The following is an 8752-nucleotide window of genomic DNA, read 5'->3' as shown; positions in this document are numbered from 1 at the left end:
CACACATTCAACGACACAAGCACAAAGGCTCTCACTCAGGCACAGAGAGAGAGAGAGAGAGAGAGAGAGAGAGAGAGAGAGAGAGAGAGACACACACAAACAGGGGATTGTTGTGTGGAGCCCAGAGGCTGAGCTCAGTCCATCCGACCCAGTCCACCCGACACAGAGCAGCTGCACATGGTGAGCCCATGTGACTTACTTTCGGCCATGTGAGTCTCTCTCTCTCCCTCTCCCCTTCTCTCCCTCTCTCTCAGAAGCCTGCAGTGTGACAAGCCGGTGCTCACGGAAATCCACAGTGTTGTGGGATTCCTTCCTGCTGGATTATGTCACTTTATCTACAGTATGTCTCTCTATGTTTCACCAGCTCTACAATACAGATTTGTCTATGACATTAACTATGTTTCCATCCACAGTTTTAATGCGAGTAATGTCATACCGTATAAAAACAAAAATCCCGACAAGTGTGATGGAAACAAATTAATTATGCCACAATTGCGGTAGAAACTCAATGACATGCTAAATTGTACTACCACTACGACCTTGGAAAGCATCGAGAGTTTATAGGCCGATTAAATAATAATTTATGATGGCCTTCATGGTGGTTAAGTGATGGACGGTGATGAGTTTGACGCAAATTTCCAATAAATATTGAGGGTGCCATATCTCATCGTATAACCTACCCTGTCCACTTGATCAGCGAACTGTTGTTTAGACAGCAGGCACCAAAACCAGACTGAGAAAGTTTGCTATTTATCCCAACCCATTGAACTTCTGCTTTTTATTCGGTACATGGAAACGTCTGTGTTATTTATGTACACTATGTCATCACGCACAGCATGTTATCCTCAACAAGTCCGTTTTGAAGGGTTCAGAAGTCGGGGGTACAGATTTTTAGAATATTCGCGTGAAAATCTGTCGCCAACTGGATGGAGACCTAACTATTTATTTGGCCCTGTCTGTTGGGTGCATTGTCAACCATTATCTCGTTACATGGCGAATTGACCACATAGTTATCCTAATTCCATTGGTGAATACACCGCAGTTCTATGATTATGTAGGCATGTGTATAAAGGGTTACGTTACTGCAGATGGAGAAACACTGTTCTCTGGGGGCTGGTGACCCCCAGGAGGAACTCCATGCGCTGATTACGGCACTCTTCACTCAATGGAAATTTGGGGATTGTGTAAGAGAAACACGTACCACCCAGCTGCGCCAGTCTCTCATCCCTCCATGGCTTATAAAAGACATGGTTATCGGTTTACTTCTCATGTAATTCTAATTCCCCTACTGTGTGGACTGTATCTATCTACACATGCAAATGCATAATAGCTAGCACTGTTCCGAATTTTCACTCACTTAGCTAGCTACCCTTCCCCCAACACTCAGAGTGCTCACTGACACCCACACACACAAACACACACACACACACACACACACACACACACACGCAATAACAGACACACACACAAATACACATGCGCAATGAAATACACACACACACACACAGCTGATTACAGGCACATAGTCACAAGCGGATTATACCGTACTTTACACTCACCCACACAAACATACTAGCTTTTTGCTAACAGAAACACACGTGGTAGCCAGTTCAGAGAAATTTGGACATCTCTGCACAAATCTTGTTCTGTAATTCATTCAGCAAAACAGAAGAGTTTGGGTCAGGTGACAATGTGACACACAGCCTTGCCTAACCTCTCACCAGACACATGACTTTGGAGGGATCTGTAGCGCCTGAATAACTAGACTGCATCATTGTCACACTTCGTCTCGTCTTTGAGTCTTTATAAATCTATATGAGTGTACAGTATGTATATATGAGTGTTCAATATGTATACATGAGTGTACAGTATGTCTATATGAGTATACAGTAAGTATATATGAGTATACAGTATGTATATATGAGTGTACAGTATGTATATATGAGTGTTCAATATGTATACATGAGTGTACAGTATGTCTATATGAGTATACAGTATGTATATATGAGTGTACAGTATGTGTACATAAGTGTGCAGTATGTATACATGAGTGTACAGTATGTATATATGAGTGTACAGTATGTATATATGAGTGTACAGTATGTATATATGAGTATACAGTATGTCTATGAGTGTACAGTATGTATATATGAGTATACAGTATGTATATATGAGTATACCATATGTATATATGAGTGTACAGTATGTATATATGAGTGTACAGTATGTATATATGAGTGTACATTATGTCTATATTAGTCTTCATGAGTGGTATGTCTATGAGAGTAAGTCAAACTCATTATCAAAATCATTAGTTCAGCCAGTTAAACAACAATACTGTAGATCATATATCATAATGCAATCTTAGTCATAAAAGCGTCCACTCTAACAGTATATAAGCAAAGAAATTCCATAATGATTTACATACACAAGTTAGTCATGCTCATACACAATTAGAGGACGTGCCATCCTGTTTTATCTATTAAATGTGATAAGGAACGTCACAGCATGTCAAACACAGCAAGGGGACGGCCCTTCCATAGGCCCTGTATGGCAGCTTTGTTCACAAGCCGACTCAGAATCCCTCACTTCTTAGTTTTGGGCGGACTAAATAGATCATTTGTGGCCTAATTAGCCACCCAGAGACACCCAGCCCTGCACACACAGTACGTCACCATGCTGACTGCCCAAACAGAGTGCAGGGAAGAGATACAACACAAGGACAGAGGGCTAGTACAGTGTGCAGAGGAGAGATAGTCATGTGAGGAACAACACAAGGCGTGGGGGGGCTATAGCTCTGCTGTGTGAGTGTCAGTCATAGTCCACTGTTAATCTAATCTGCAGGGCTGTTTTCCTTCATTCTCACCAGTTAACAAATGCACCTCTTACTCTGTTCTGTTCCAGCGTTTACATAACCAACCCATGCTAAGCACTTGGCCAATCAGAACAACAACACATGTGACCTGGTCATGTACAGTACAGTGGGGTAGGAAACACTAGAAATGTGACCAATCGTTGGTCTTGATAGTAATAGATGCATTTTTGCTAGTAAAACTTCCGTGAAATTGCTGAACATTCTTCAGATTTCCCCCCGGCTAGATCCATTAATCACACACCTTGATCGGAGAGGGAGGTAAGAACGGGCCAGCATGTTTCAAAGGTTGAAGAGGCTAGATATTCAACTCAGCGGAGTGTCTTTCCTGCATGACAACAGTGGGGCTGATAGGGCAGATTGATAAAGGCCTCACACACTTCTGTGGAATGAGAAGGGAGGGCACACCCTTATCTATAACCCCTCCCTTTCTCTCTCCCCTGCCATAAACAGAGACCTTCTCCACATGAGCTCTGTCAATGTGTTTTTAACCAACTTCTCCGATCTGTGGTGAAAGTCCGTAGCTATCATTTTATAGCACTGTCTGCAATACTGTTAGGGAGAATCTGAATGTACTGAAAGTATACAGTCCCCATGCATTGAAAATATGCATTTTCAGAGGACATTCTTGAGTTCCGCACTGTTTTTCTGCACGTTGTTCTTGGGCACGTGTCTTGCTTTCAGTCTCTGTGTGTGTGTAGGTCATAGGAGCCTGTGTGTTTGTACACCCCCCCCCCCCCCGTCAATCAGTCTGTGTGTGTGTAGGTCATAGGAGCCTGTGTGTTTGTACACCCCCCGTCAATCAGTCTGTGTGTGTGTGTAGGTCATAGGAGCCTGTGTGTTTGTACACCCCCCCCGTCAATCAGTCTGTGTGTGTGTAGGTCATAGGAGCCTGTGTGTTTGTACACCCCCCCCCCCCGTCAATCAGTCTGTGTGTGTGTGTAGGTCATAGGAGCCTGTGTGTTTGTACACCCCCACCCCCCGTCAATCAGTCTGTGTGTGTGTGTAGGTCATAGGAGCCTGTGTGTTTGTACATCCCCCCGTCAATCAGTCTGTTTGTGCAGCCAGTTACAGTATGTACGCAGCACTGTTTGTGTTAGTAGGAGTAGGAGTGAGTGGGTTGTATCTGTTTGACAGAGTGTGAGGGCATAGCCTATGTGTTTGCCTGACTGCCTCTACCCTGTAAGGCAGGGGAGCAGGTTCTGTGCTGTGTGACTGATAGGAATCCCCTCCCTCCCTACTGCTGTTGGGATTGGTCAGAGCTGCAGTGGGAGGAGGTCACACGGCTCTCCCTGTAAGACCTAATTGATTGAGACCGATAACTTCCAGTAATTCAGCTGATTAAACCTTTCACTCTCAAGGCTGGCAAGAGATGAACAACCTGGCGGGGCGGGAGGTCATTGGCCAGCCAGGAACAGCCTGAGGGGTAGAGATGCCTACTGTTTTGTTTGGGCCTTTTCTTTTCTAGAGCCGATAGTGCTGATACTTGCTTTTCACATTCCATCGTAGAGCACATGGCTGAGTGGAGACATGAAACTATGTGTCAGTTCAGTTCCACCCAAAACCCTCCAGCTGCTAGCTGCCATGTTGTAGGGTTCCATTCAATCTACCCATGTTACCTTTGATGAAAGTAGTTAAAAGAGTCCATTAATAACCCGTTTCATCCCAGCGGTCACAACAGTGAAGAATATTTTTTTTTGTACTTTACAGCCTCTACAGAAGTTGTACATAATTAACAAATAAGTCCCATATTCTGCATTGTTAAGGTGTCTAGTATGATTCAGGCAAGTTTCATATGATTTCTCAAAATGGTCAAGACCACAAGCATACATCTCCAAGGTGTACTTTTACAGACGATTTGACACCAGAAGTCTGTATTCAACAACTTAAAAAACGAATTGTTGAAATTTTGAAATATTTTCTTTGTAAATATCATGTTTAAAGGGTCTAGTTTATATATGTGCCTTCATTTTCAATACATTGAATCCATGATGCCTGTTGTATATAAAAATATCTTAGTGGTCACAATTGTGACCGATGGGAAAATGCAGTGAGTCTAATTTATTGTATACAGTATATTTAATCATAGCAGATTATTTATTTTTTCAGTAGATTGAAGTTTAGTCGGGATATGGATATACTTGATTCAAGACGATCTTTCAGATGATTTTACCATTATCCATTAGCCTTTAAATATATTTAAAACAGAGGTATTGTAAAATGTAATTTTGTTATTTCAAGGGGAGAATTGGCCATGAATTAGTGTAATAACTTAACAAATATTGAATGTCAAAAAGTTTGTTTAGTGTCTCTTACACAATGGTATAACTGGTTTATGTGAGTTGCTGAATAGTCACTCGGGTAGACCGGGTTTTTCAGAGAATTTGGACATAACTGCAGGTGTAAACCTGGTTTGTTTTAGTATTTGGGCTGAGATATGCAGATGTAGATCTGGTTTATATTAGTATTGAGACTCAGTCAAAGGTGTAAACCTGGTTCGTTTTAGTATTTGGGCTGAGATATGCAGATGTAGATCTGGTTTATATTAGTATTGAGACTCAGTCAAAGGTGTAAACCTGGTTCGTTTTAGTATTTGGGCTGAGATATGCAGATGTAGATCTGGTTTATATTAGTATTGGGACTCAGTCAAAGGTGTAAACCTGGTTCGTTTTAGTATTTGGGCTGAGATATGCAGATGTAGATCTGGTTTATATTAGTATTGGGACTCAGTCAAAGGTGTAAACCTGGTTCGTTTTAGTATTTGGGCTGAGATATGCAGATGTAGATCTGGTTTATATTAGTATTGGGACTCAGTCAAAGGTGTAAACCTGGTTTGTAGGAGTACTGGAGCTGAGGTGCAGGAATAGACCTGGTATATATTAGTATTGAGACTCAGTCTGGAGCTGAGGTGCAGGAATAGACCTGGTATATATTAGTATTGAGACTCAGTCTGGAGCTGAGGTGCAGGAATAGACCTGGTATACAAGTTTATGAGTATTCAGGCTTTGACACATTAAGACCTGGCTTTGTTGACTAATTGGGTTCAAGCACAGGTGCAGACTTCATAGGTACGTAACTTGGAGCTGAAGTACAGGTGTCGACCTGATTTGTATGAATCTTGGGGCTGAAATGCAGGAGTACTCCTATTTTTTATGACAATTGGTGCTGACAGACCTGTAGCAGTAGACCTGTTTTGTTTGAATCCATATTGAGTTTGACGTGCAGGTGGACACCTGGTATGTAAGAATATTGGGGCTAAAGTACAAGTGTAGACCTGGTTTGTATGAATGTTGCAGCTCGACCTGGAAGCTACGGCACTGGGGTAAACCTCTTCTATATGAGTGTGCCCATGGATTTACCTGGTTCATACAGTATGAGTAATGGGGTTTAGGGATATACAAGGCTCATACAGGTAATGGGTCTGGATGAACGTCTATTACCCATTCAAATCAATTCTGACAACCCTGACCTGTTCACCGGACGTGCTACCTTGTCACAGACCTGCAGTTTTCAACCCTCTCTCTCTCTCGCTCTCACTCTCTTCCCCCCATCCCCCTCTCTACCGCACCTGCTGTCTCGACCTCTGAATACTCGGCTATGAAAAGCCAACTGACATTTACTCCTGAGGTGCTGACTTGTTGCACCCTCTACAACCACTGTGATTCGTATTTGACCCTGCTGGTCATCTATGATTGTTTGAACATCTTGAAGAACAATCTGGCCTTAATGGCCATGTACTCTTATAATCTCTTTCAGCACAACCAGAAGAGGACTGGTCACCCCTCAGATCCTGGTTCCTCTCTAGGTTCATGCCTTTCTAGGGAGTTTTTCCTAGACACCGTGCTTCTACATCTGCATTGCTTGCTCTTTGGGGTTTTAGGCAGGGTTTCTGTATAAGCACTTTGTGACATCTGCTGATGTAAAAACGGCTTTATAAATACATCTGATTTGATGACTAAGATATGGAAATAACAGGGTTTGGATGTGCAGCAAATAGCTGGATATAGGTTACTGTTGGTTACTTGGGATACAGGCCAAAGGAAAGTGGGTAACAGGGCTGAAATAGGCAATTAAAATGAAAAGTAAGATGTATTGGCAAAATAACTGGGGTCTATGAGTAACAAATAGTGCATTTAGGGCTAGGATGTGGGTGTATCGGTATTGTATCCGTTTTAGGGTATTGACATGTGGGTGTAGGGTTAGGGCATGGGAGTAACAGGGCTGGGGTGTGTGGGTAATTGGGTTTAGGTGTGTGGGTAAGTGGGCTAAGGTATATAGATATTGGGGTTGAGGAATATAGGTGAGTGTCTGTTAATTGTATCATAGGCAGAGCGCTGTATGTTTTTTAAAGCAACATGTATTACATGTTAGGATTACTAATGGCATAAGATTTGCATAGTGGCATGTCTGTCTGGAACAAATGGTGCTACCTCACCGGGATTCACTTTGGTCTTAAACTTAATGATCAAACATCCATAAATTGCTATTTGAACAAACAAAAGCAGAATGCACAGGAGCTAGTTCAGAAGGCAAGTCCTTCTACAGAAAAGTGCCAGCCAGGAAGACCCTGTCATAGTGTATTTACACATAAAGTAGCACAGGGACAGGGAAGGTCTGCTATAGGCTAAATGGATTGTGCTGTGGAGACTTTGATGTGCATAGGGTGTGGTGCAGGGGGCTAGCGCCCACCCCAACCAACCCCACCCCATCGGACCCTTTCAAAGTCCAAGACCAGTCCAGGACCAGCCCAGGTCAACCCCGCCCCATCTCATCTAACCCACCCCATCCTATCCCAGCCCTGTTTGGCACAGTTATCAGACAGGATGCATGTGAGAGCCATAAATAGAGGCACAGAGCTGCAGATCTCCGATCCCAGCCAAGCGGCCCAAGATTACACCTGCTGAGAGAGAGAGAGAGAGAGAGAGAGAGAGAGAGAGAGAGCTACCCTCTTCATAATATTCTCTCCCTGTTTCTGTCTTGTTCACAGATCATTAGATCTGCCATATTGAGGATATCCTGTACTGGAACATTGTTAGTTCCCATGTAGAAGCTGATATACAAACCACATCCTGATCCTCTACTGTTTTTATGTCATTTGTCTCTGTGTGACACAGTGTTACCTCATCATTGCTGGCTAGGTGAGCTTTTCACATAAATCCTCTATAATTGACCATGGGAAACCTCTGTAGAGGAACTGTATTAATGAATCAGTCATGTGAAAGATGAATGTGATATAGCATGAGAGTTTTAGCCTGAGAGAGACAGAGATTTTACAGGGACAAAGGAAAAGAGAAGAAGGGGTAAGCCCACTCTCTTTAACCTTATTCTTGAACCATTTGTTATTTCCACGAACGAACAAACGCACACACCCACACCTTTGTTTTACTATCCTTGTGGGGACCAAAGAATAAAAAACATATTTCCCCTAACCCCAAACCTTAACCCAAAACCCAAAACCCTAACTCTAACCCTAATTGTAGCCCTAAACCTAATCCCTAAGCCTAAAATAGCCTTTTCCGGCAAAATGTCCCCACTTTACGAATTGTCGTTGTTTTACTATCCTTGTGTGGACTTGTGGTCCCCAACATAGCTGGGTAGGGGTCAGACGTATCCTTCTGCCTGCCTTTATCACAATCAAAGGCCAACGAGGAACAGGGGGAGCTACAGGAAGTGTGTTTCTTTGGAGATTAGTTGCCATGGTCTGTGGTGGTACGAATAGGGAATTTAAAGCCCTGCTCTCTCTCTCTCTCTCTCTCTCTCTCTCTCTCTCCTGCTCTCTAGAACAACAAGCTCTAACTACAGTCTAACTGTAGCCTGCCAATATGATGGGAGTCTGAGAATGGCACAGTGCCGTTCTACCATTCTACCGGCCATGACCGT

The sequence above is a fragment of the Oncorhynchus nerka genome, linkage group LG22 (assembly GCF_034236695.1).
Source record: "Oncorhynchus nerka isolate Pitt River linkage group LG22, Oner_Uvic_2.0, whole genome shotgun sequence".
NCBI classification, from domain to species: domain Eukaryota; kingdom Metazoa; phylum Chordata; class Actinopteri; order Salmoniformes; family Salmonidae; genus Oncorhynchus; species Oncorhynchus nerka.
This window is presented reverse-complemented; position numbering follows the sequence as displayed.